Source organism: Ciconia boyciana, chromosome 1 (genome assembly GCF_034638445.1).
Source record: "Ciconia boyciana chromosome 1, ASM3463844v1, whole genome shotgun sequence".
Classification (NCBI taxonomy): domain Eukaryota; kingdom Metazoa; phylum Chordata; class Aves; order Ciconiiformes; family Ciconiidae; genus Ciconia; species Ciconia boyciana.
In genome coordinates this window covers 118525010-118536112 of record NC_132934.1, presented here as the reverse complement: position 1 = coordinate 118536112, position 11103 = coordinate 118525010, and the positions used below count along the sequence as shown (strand labels likewise).

The 11103-nt window shown below is 44.4% G+C and overlaps 1 long non-coding RNA gene across 2 annotated transcripts; it reads right to left on the bottom strand.

Moving 5' to 3' along the window:
• Nucleotides 1-1057: 1057 nt before the first annotated feature.
• Nucleotides 1058-10830, bottom strand: LOC140643918 (uncharacterized). Of its 2 annotated transcripts, none has more exons than XR_012039691.1 (3): nt 10727-10830; nt 9771-9907; nt 1058-7380 (listed from the first exon to the last, which is right to left on the bottom strand). It is a non-coding gene; the product is annotated as an uncharacterized lncRNA (long non-coding RNA). The 2 variants fall into 2 exon arrangements; XR_012039688.1 differs by lacking the exon at nt 10727-10830 and adding an exon at nt 10258-10602.
• Nucleotides 10831-11103: the final 273 nt, after the last annotated feature.

Here is an 11103-nt window from a genome sequence, read left to right as displayed (position 1 = left end):
GCTAGAGTGGGATGCTGTAAGGCCTGACTTACTGTCGTCTGCACTCAGGGAAGTCCCTGGAAGCCAGCTAAGGGCAGCGCCCTGTCTCATTGTGCAACTCTGATGGGATGTGAAACCTTGCCAGGGATGGGGAGCCCACCTTGGAAAAGAGAAGAAAAAGCAAATGCAGCTTTTACAACATCGGGTTTGCATTTACCATCCTTGTCCTAGTTGGAAAGATTGAGAGAGGAAAAAAGTGAAATCCGGCTGGCTGACCTTTTCATTAACTTTTTGGCCTCATGTGTCATCCTTTCCACAGCAGTCGTGCCCAGAGCTGCCGGTGATGGTGCAGGAACCACTTGAGGCCACAACTGCCACAGGCACTGTGTTGATGTTAAGCCAAAAGTGGCAAGGAGGGTGGTGGTTGTACCTGCGGCAGTGGTACAGCAGTGCTGGGAGCTGGGAAAGCAGCAGGTACAAGGGTAGACCCTGTGTTCCCTTTCCTCGCAGCTCAGGAGGTGGGATGGACCAGGATCAGGGGCTAGGACAGCGTTTTCCAAAGTGGCTCTGCCTGCTGGGGATGCGGAGGAGCAAAACCCACTCCTGGAGACCTCACTGGAGATTGCTTCTGCACAGTGGGAGCCAGGTCCATCGCCACTGCAAGCCAAGTCGACAGACTCACATGTGTTTTCATCATAAACATTTACATTTTTTAAGCTGCACCTACAGGTGATCTTTGTGGTTGTTTGTGTGGTGCCTGAAAGTGAGAATTTTGGAAAGACCTATTCATTTAGTGGAAGCAAGTGAAGTATTAAGAAACATTGGTGGTCCCTCGCTAACAGTGCAAATCCCCTCATGAACCAAAACGATCAGCACATCAGTGAGATGAGATAACTTCAGCATAGACTAACTCTCCTGTAAAATCCTGACAGCAAACAACCAGTCATACAGGCAATTTTGTTGCTCAGTGGTGCTTTATGTTAGCAATTTGATAATTGATATATCTGGCTGCTGATTTACATTGCTTTCTTCCTTAAATAATCAAGACTGAAAAAAAAAAAACCCAACCAAACCACCACCCCCCCCAGCCCAATTAGAGCCGTATTCATACAATTTGCAGATTAGCATTTTTGAAATGCTCATCCTTAGTGCAGAGTGGGGCTGCAGCATCTTCCAATTATACAGAGCAATTAGAGAAGATCATCAAGACATTCTGAGGTCTCATTAGGGAGAGTGTTGGTTGTTACAGACATCTTCACAGATTACAGCAGTGTCTAGGGCGCATCACCCCCCTCCCATACACACACACACTCTTTTGGAAGAGTTAGACCGTGACTCACTTCTATTGAAACAATGGTCAGTGGTATCATACAACAGTCTTATATTGGCTTCTTTTTAAAAAAATGGTGATTTGTTCACGCCATCAAAGACACTTAAAATAGAAAAAACTCCACTGAATTTATCTGTCTTTTCAGCTTTCATAATTGAGCATTCTCTGGTAGACAAAAACAATTTCCAAGGCAAAGTTATTGGGTATTTCCTTATAGAAAAATATGAACAGCCTGTGCCTGATTTATGGTGGGACATATAAATTTCAGTGATGAAAGAGATGAAACAAATAAAAATAATATTTTCTTATAACTTTCATGGTTAATCAGCATGGAGAACGCAGCAGATTTTGAACTCAAGGCAGTGAATCCTTCTGCCACAGTGCTCATGCTTTTGCTTGTGGAACATGGTGCTGGGGATCAGAGATGAAATAACGAACATGTAAATAATCAGATTTTCAGATCAGTCTACAGGCTTGAAAAGGACTTCAGTCACATGTGAGGCTCATCACACCTTTCCGCACAAACGTAAATTTCCTCCTAAAAATACAAAGTTCTTGCAGTGTGTTACAGTACAGTGGGAGCCGCTCAGGGCCTTGGCATAAACAAATTTAACAGACAGTTGTGCCGGCTGCCAGCTGTGCAAAAATCATTTTTCTCCCCACTAATTGGCCAGTTCCATGCTCTGAGGCAGACAAGGCAGTTCGTGCATGGCAGCTGAAACAGCTACCGGAGGAAGATCCTGTTGGAAGTGGCAACCCACCCCGAGGAGCCAAGCCCTGGGGTCAAAAGGAGCATGTACAGGAATTTGCCACGGCACAGCAGCATCACACGACGTATACCCTGACTCGCCTGTCTGCAGCGATTCCTATCGTGCAGTCATGCAAGAGGCAACAGCCTCTGCCTAATGACGCCGTTCCCCTCGGCTGATCCTTAACTTAACGTGCTCCTGCTGCCGTCTGTCCTGTGCATGTGTGGCGGCGTCTGCAGAAGGCGGCATGGCTGCTCAGTCCTATCGCCAGAAACGCGGGTAGTAACGCTCTACCGGGAAGGTTAGATAGCACGATAACTGAAAAACCCTTTCGTTAGTGATATCACACTGCAGTTTGTGATGTCACTTTCTGTCATCATTGACTGCTGTTGAGATCAGAGGAAGTGGTCACAGAAATGATAAGAGGGGCAAAACAGACGGTTTGTGATAGAAGCAGCCCTTTGCATTTTCCACAGTTGCCTTGAATATTACATTCTCACAACCCCAACCCAATCCAAAACCTAAACCAAAAATGCTGCTTTGAGGAAGTATTTCTGAGACTGAATATTTCTGTTCTAACACAACACGACAAGAAAGATCACTGCTAAGAGCCGTGTGCAAGAAGCTCCACATTGTACACAGCAACTTAACAGAAACTATTATATATGTAGCTGCAGAAAAAGTTAAGTATTCCCAGTTCTAATGGAAGGTGATTCTTTATTAGCAGTCTATATCTATAGATAGATACACAGACAGACAGACAGCCAGCCATCGTTTGTGGGACATTTCCATAATACCTACTCAGCAGGAAGTTAATGAAGTCTGGAAGAATGTTTAAAGTGGCATCTTTGCTTAGGAAGTTATTCTTCATAGATAAAAATTACTTGTGTTTCTCCTTATTTATGTTGGTGCTTTTATACCCGGCTGTTGTCTTAGGCTTTGGTTGTGTTGCTTGCTGCTACTGGTTGTCATGGAGAATATTGCACAAAGCCAGACAGTGAAGAGATAAGAGCAGAGGTTTTCACTGATATTTTGGTTCATTTTGGAATGCTGTATTTAAGTTTAGGGACCAAATTTATGGGAAAAGCAAAACAAATTATTACAGGCAGTGCTCTTTTTTAACTTCAGAAGGCAGAGGAATGGAGGAGTGATTCCAGACGGTAAACAAGCCATCCCATCTGCAGTAATGACTGGCATGAGCGGCATTCTTTAGGAGCTCAACCTTGAATGGTCCCCAGGGATTGGGTTTCTGGCATATTGCACTCTTGATGGTACAAGAAAATCAAGTTCAGAAATGTTGCATTAACAGCATGTCTCAGTGTCGACATCTTCACTTTAATCCACTCCCTTGGGGGTCACAATGTGCTCTCTAACTGGTTATTGCCAAACAAGTATTTATAAAATACCTGTGGCATGAATATATAGATCTTCTTTAAAATCAGAGGGCCAAATTTTGCCTTTACTTCTCACCTGCTCTGCTCCTCCTTAAGGTCCTGGTTTACCCTATGGGTAGTGAGGTTATTTCCATGCATGGCGCTTCCCCAGTCACATGAAGTGGCAAGTATGCCCGGGTCCCAGAGCCTCTGTCCCCTGCGTGATGCATCTGCATTTCTAACCGTGCACAGTGGCATGCCAGACAACTTTGGCTGTCTTCCCAGAGAGCGCTGGATGCATAAATGTAAAAAAAACGAGAGGGAAAGCTTACTGGCAGAGGCACAGTTCGATGCTAACGCTGGAACGTGCTGCTTTATTTGTCCTCCCATCCTTGTTAGTTTATGCCACAAAAATAGGAACCTCCTAATGAGGCCAGGGGTTGAAAGCTGAAGGACCAGGAGACCAAAGGTCGCTGTAAAGATTCACGGCAGTTCAAAGGCGTGCTTTACTGCATGTCAGGCTTGGGGAGGAGGGCAGCAAACCTTTTGGAAATTTAGAGCAGGATAATTCTTTAATGAAAAGTGCATATATTTCATATGAATCATCTCTGACTCGGCTGAGACAAAACAGAGGTATTTATTTTCCAGACTGGTATCTTTAAAATTGTCTATAGTCTTGGGTATCGATTCTGGCCTCAGGAAGTGTTTTCTGTTCCTTCTATCATCATGAGACAGGATTAAATTACAATTGATTTTACTATGGATTAAATATGTTTGTACTGGATTAATCGCTAATGAAAGTACAACTGCTTTGAAAGTTTACCCTACCACCAAGCTCAGAGTCTACAAATAAGAAATAAATGTTTTCTTGGGTATAATCCTCTGGTTTGTTTCATTGGTTTGTACCATCCATTCCCACCTCTGCCTTTGCAGTTTTCAAAAATAGCTGTGGATTTTTTTAAGTGCCTGAGAGTTTTGGAAACCCATTACCTACTAATTTTAAGGAGGATTGGACGGCTATCTCTTTGAAAACCTCAGCTAGGGTGTCTTCACCCTTTCATGCTTGCTCTCTCCTCCTCTCCCAGCAGTCCTATTTTTAACGCAGGGAGGTCAGCTATCATCCTGACACATATTCCAGCGCAACAGACTTCTGGCCTGGCTTGCCTTTCCAGCGAGCGTAGCTGCCAATTCACATCCGCTTTTCAGTCAGCAGCCATGAGATCAGCTGTTCCAGGCTCTGGGAAGCTCTGTGCCTGGCCAGCATCCTCCCGCTCCCCGCCGTCCACTCTGGCCGGCGCGAGCCCGCGCAGCTGCGGCACCGCCAGCAGAGACCGACCGGCCCCGGGCGCCAAACCTCAAACGCTAGATGCTGTGTCGGCGGAGCCAGATGTCATCTGAAGTATTTGGGCCGCACAGGCGGGATTTCTCAGGCCAGGCGCTTGGACCGAGCCGCACGTGTAACGCAAGGATCGCTGGGCACGTGCCCCCAGAAATGTGCCTTTCTCCCAAAGCCCGGCCATAACCTCCCTGCAGGCGGCTCGGCGGGCTGGTGTGAACCTCTGTGCAGTTAGTGCATGTGAGCAGCCTTCGGTGCTGGTCAGGTTTTCCTCTAGGCTCCAGAAAAGAGGACTACCTTGTTTTAATGTTATTCCCAAAACAGAGTGTGCTGGGTAGTTTCCTCTGTAATTGCACAGTGGCTGCTTCCTGTGGGGACACGCTGAGGTGGGTATTTTGCTTGGCTCCTGCGATGCTCGGGTGGCAGCTGCCCCTCGGGAGGCACCGCTGCCCTGGCCCCGAAGAGACAGTGCGAGATGCTCACTCCTGGCCCCACGTGCCAGCCCCACACCTACATGCAGAGCCTGAGCAAGGCTGGAGGCTGTGTGGCACCTACCCCAACCTGGTAGGTCTCCCAGGCACCTCTGGGTCAAAGCTGTGCTGCTAAAGCCCTTAACATTTAACTGCCACAGGTATCAAACAAGCATCTTCATGTAAGAAAAGTCTCTGAAGTTGCAAACTTTTGACTCCTCTTCCAAAAGTTCTCAACTTATTTATCCTCAAGTAGCTGGTAGGTAAGGTTTATTTTGTGCGATGGATTGCTGATACCCACTCCTCGCAAAGCATTCAAAGCTCAGCGCAGGAAACGGGGAGGTTCAAATGGTTTTGAAGCAGAGGCACTGAGTCGTATGGTCACCCTGTGGCTCCCAGGAGGGAGAATTTTATCATGGCCCGTGAAAACCACACCTGGTCTTCAACTGCAGTTCTGTGGCAGGAATGAAAAATGTAAGATGCACTTTTTTCCAGCCAGCATTGCAAGATTTAATGTGCTCAGCAAGATGGCTGGATCCGCAGTTGGTGTCAGTCGGAGTGAAGCAGTGGAGCTATGTCGGTTGGTAGCAGCTGAGAGTCGTGTGGCTCTCCCTTGTTTTGACTTTTCAGATCTCCTTCCTTCAGGATGCCAGGACAGTGTTTTGGTTATGGAAAGCAACAAGAATCAAACCCTGTGTTACTGAACCGCCCTGGCCGAGTTGATGCATAGTGACCAGGTTAATCCGTACGTCCCATGGCTGGCTTGGGTAATAGGAAACACCGAGTGCTTCAGCATCCTCTATTAGCCTGTCCAGCTGGAGTGATTTCCTCCCCTTGCTTTTATAGATTCTTTCTTTTTAAACTAAAGGAGATTTTAGCAGTTAAAAAGAACTGCTCCACATATGCACACATAAATCTTTGTGGACTTTTTCAGGCTGCGCTCAGCTTTAATGATAGTCTCCCCTCAACTATGTAAAGATCTATTAATCTTGAGTCAAACTATTAGACAGTCACACTAGAGTGGGTTTTGAATTAAACACAAATGAAATTAGTTCATGCAACATAATTCCAAGTGCCTTTGCTGTAATGTCTGTGTATCTAGGACACATGTTTCATCTTAGTTTGAGATTTTAAGTTCATCTCAAGTTGCCCGGCTAGGACTGGAACTGGGTCCACAATAACACGCTGGTTCTTCATCGATGAAGCAAAATCACCATCTGTTGAGAGCTACTGAGCAAGCACCACGCACGTGGAAGGCACCACACAGCAGCGTTGCTGTTGCTGCAATGGCTGAGGTCAGGGCTCCGCTGCCCCAGGGCCCCGGGAAGGAGGCAGAGGGGACGCATCCCGGCCAGTGAGGCACCGCCGTCGCCAAAAACTGGAGGAGGAGGTGCGGCATGGGTCTCCCCACCGCTGAAGCTGAGGTGGAGCAGCACAGTGGCACTTCATCTGGACTCACAGCCCTGATTGCTAGAGTCCTGTTCCCGTGGTTTAAACCACAAGACCATCCTTCTTCTGCATGCATGAAAGTCATCCTCCTGACGTGTGCAAGTAGCGTGTGGTATGCTGTAAATTATAACCTTATCCAGCCAGTAACCATTTTCCTGGAGAAGCAGTTTTTCCATTTTGGTGACATAAGCACCTTGCTGAGAGAGAAAGATGCTGTGCAGACCCCTTGCTGTGAATATTGCAGTACCTTTAGTCCCACAAACTTAGGTGGCACGTGGTGAACGTACTTCATCAAAACGTGCAACTTTTAACCAGTAGGTAGCTAAAGTTTCAGTTGGGAAACCACAAACCAATAGAGGATAATAACGCTGGTGATAGGGGGAGAAACACAGCCGTGTACTGTAATTACAGTCCAAGAGGCCATCACTGACAGACAAAATGCCACAGTCTGTGGTGGCAGCGGGAAGCCACACGCCGGGATGAAAACGTGCTGTTTGCAACATAAACATCTCTGCTGCAGGCGCCGGGTGGATATTTGCATCTTTCACAAGCTAAACAAAACCAAACAGCTGACTTCACGCAGGGCAACTCCAGGTTTTACTCACCTATTTTTCCTGCCAGCAGGAGGAAAAGGCTTGAGGAGTGTACAGTGTTGTAGACTCATTTGTGTGCTTTCTCCAAATAGCCCCATATCCTAGGGATAACAGCAATAGAAAACGCTAGGGTATCTGCAGTGACGGATTATCACCAGTAGAAAACACCAAACATTAAGAGTTTGATATATGTTAACACTGAATATTTTGACAAGGACCGGTAGGAAAAAGCAAAGAGAGGTGTGCATTTCATTTTTTCAAGCAGGCCTCTTAGGTTTTGGTAGCAGTGGAAATGTTTACATAACTCTTGTATTTCATATGTGATGTATAACTCTTCTTTGAAAAGTTCTGTGGCGTGAATCAGCCAGACATTCTCCCTGGGATGTAACAGAGAGGCAGCTCTCACTTCTAAGCTGAAAAGAGAGTTAGTCAGTGGCATGAAGTAATTTAACTGAAGAAGCTGACTGATGTTCATCATTTCTTCTCAGCAAAACTCCTTAAGAATGCCATGTGTATAAACACTACTGAGACTTTCTGTGAAGGCGATTTTGAATTATGCTAGCTAGCTGGCTCACCACAGTCAGCCATAAAGAGAAACCACTGAATAACAGAATGAGTGAAAAACATGACAAGGGGAGTTGGCAGGAAAAAAATCTATTCATGTGAACTCTGTGGATTTTGATAACAGTTTGTGATAAAGAAAGTTTCTTTTAAAATATAAAATTCTCTATGAATTCATTAAAATTTGCCAAAATGATGAAAATTCCATTGAAAAGTATTTTTTGTTAAGGAGCTATTTGAGTGATTTTTAAATTTTTTTTTCAATGACCTTTTTCAGCTGGTTCTGTTAAGAACAACAATAAGGGCTGTACACTTAACTGGTACTGGAACCACTACTGGTTTTGTAGCCACTAGCTTAATTAAAAAGTAAAATAAACTCCATTATAAGTGCCTGTTTTCACACACCAAAAATCTCTACTTTTTCGATTGAAATTTTATATACTTTTTTTTTTTTTTTGTCTGAAGATGTACCATTTCTGAAGACCTTGGAAAACATTCCTTCAATTCTGCAGTCAGGAAGCATTAAAACAGAGGCTTTTGGTTTCTGACTCAAAGCATAGCTTTTTTACAAAAGGCTTAAGACATATAAGAAACTGTATACAGGGAAACACCAGTGCCCTCACGATGAACGCAACTTCAGTGGTCTGAAATGAAGCAACTCAAACTCAGGAAATTCCCCCCCATAAATCTAATCTCTAGTGCCAAAATTATTATGGACATGTTTCATTTGTGAAATCCTTTTTTTTCCTTCCTTGTTAAACAGAAATATTTGCATGTTGCTCTCTGGTCTGTTTTAATCAATATCATACTGCATCTCATTGCTGATTGATAGGCAATGCAGGTTAACTTAATCTTACCAGAGCAACTTCTGGCATTGCCTAGTTTTGGAAGCCTTATTTTGTGAACTTACTGTTACATGCAGTTTAGTATCATTTACATTTACTCTAAAACATCCATATCCATATTTTGCTGATTTTGTTCAATCCTGCATCCTGCTCATTTTTCCCAGTATTTTAATGAAAAAGAAAAAAAAAAAGGCCAGAGAAGGGTCAACCTTAGAAAAAGGCTGCTCTGCTCTTTGAAACTGAGTAAGCTCAACCACAAAATAAACCACTGTAAAAAATGAATGATGAGATGAGAATACCTTTGCATACATGGCACATGGGAGGAACAAACTAGTCACAAACCATCCAATTGCTTCTAACCACAAGATTTTAACACTAGCCAGCAGCGCTGTTGATACAACTATTCTTAACACATTTGGAAAATATTCTTAATATTCAAAAACTCTCTTTCCTAACCTGAAAACCCTAATGCAAAAAAACAGGCACCAGTAACTGAGTCAATCCTAGCCTGACTGGATTTAGGAACAAAATTCTCGTAGACTTCAAGCTTGCGTGGCTTCCAAACTAACAAAGAATAACAACAATAGGTCCATAACACAAAACATTCCTAATGTATTAAATTAGTATTACAATGGAAGATTTGATTTTATTTTTTTTTTTAATGTCCTTCATGGCAAAGAAATGCTTGTCTTTTTTCCTTGAGGCTACCATGTTGAAATTGAGAAATACAGTAAACTTGCATAGGTCTAGTTATCCTACTTGTATTTATACAATTTAACAGCTATGCTTATTTCCAAATTAAAAGTAGTTCTAACTTTTCTTAGGTAGATTCCATATTTTATTAGTAAATGGATGCTTAAAAATTAGTTTTCCTACTTTTCTTTCCATAGTATTTTGGTATTTTCCTGTTGTTCTGGATGTAGTTACAGGAGATTTAACATTATAGCACATTCATCTGGATAGCTATAAAAATGAATGAAAAATATGAATATTAAATATAAAATGGGAATATGACTTTGCAATTCCCATTCTGTGTTGTCTGACTGCCCCCCTATAATTCGCTGAATTTGACTGCGGAGACTTACCGGAATGGGTTTGTCATGCCTCTGATCCAGATGGCCAAACAGGGTGATGGTGAAGGCATCTCTCGTGGGGCTGACCCCCCTCCCGTCGCTCCGGTGTCCCTCTGCCAAAGCTCAGAGGTCACTTCTGCATCAGGCTGCTGTGAACGAGAGGAGACGGGGGGACTGTCAGGGAGGTGATAGGGCACTGCAACATTCAATGTTTTCATGCCTTGACTACAAAAGCCATTTCTTTAATTTCTATGTTTTTGTGGTTCCTATAAAGACAGGAAACGCTCGGGTCAGACACTTCCCACAATTAGGAGGCAAGCAGGCTAAGGGACCTCCGTCTCACTCTGAGTCCTCTCGCTGGGGTTTACTCACCAGGGAGCAAATCTTTGCTCAGTAATGCGTAACAAAGGTATTAAATATAAAGACCCTACATGAAAAAATATGCTGTGTTTACTTATTTTAGGTAAAAAGAGGGTCATATGCTTGTTAGAGTTGATACCTGGGTTGCTCAAAAGGGTATCTAGACATGCATGTGCATAGAGATGCAAAGGTTCCTTTTGGGGGCCCGGCACTCTTTTACCCCAGGCAGATGAGGTAACACTCATTATTTCCCTGCCTTGTCTGTGTGGAGAGAAACCTGAGCTCATAAAGTATTAAAACCCATCGGCTGCGTCCCCGCCTGAGACCCCCATCCCTCCGTCAGAGAGGCGCCCGCTGCACCCAGGCTGGCAGGGCGGGGGGTTCGCAAGGCGAGGTCCCAGGCAAGGAAAGGGTGCAAGGGGGAGCTGAGCAGCAAAGAGCCTCCTCCAGCATCGACAGCCCGGCCAGAAACCAGATCCCAGGCCCTGAGCCACTGGGCCACACAGAGACTAGTCTACATTTCATGCACTTTCCTCAAATGATGATGTAATTTATAACTTATCCAGAGCGGACAAAAATTAATGACTAAGCGGTTTGTTTCAACTCACGCCAGTCATGCTATCAGCTTTGTTCAGCATCAAACGTGGCTTTCATCAGGGCTGGGGAAGGGGGATAAGGGCGTCACCATCTCTGTCTCTTGCTCCCGTCAAATACATGTCACACTCTCGCATGCCGAGCGCTGTGTTAGAAATAGGACGGGCATAAGGCTGTGCTCCTCCAGTATCAAGTAACAATCTTTGCATGCTTGGTGTAGGGAAGGAAATAGCAAGGGAAAAGGGGAAATGAAAATAAATAGAGGAAAAATCCCACATAAAAACAGGGAGAATGTTAGTAAAGTGGAGCTTATGATTCAGTTTTCTAACCGCAGCTTCAAGGTCCCGATTTCTGAACAGGATGTGACTTAATGCTCTTGTGGGGACCATCT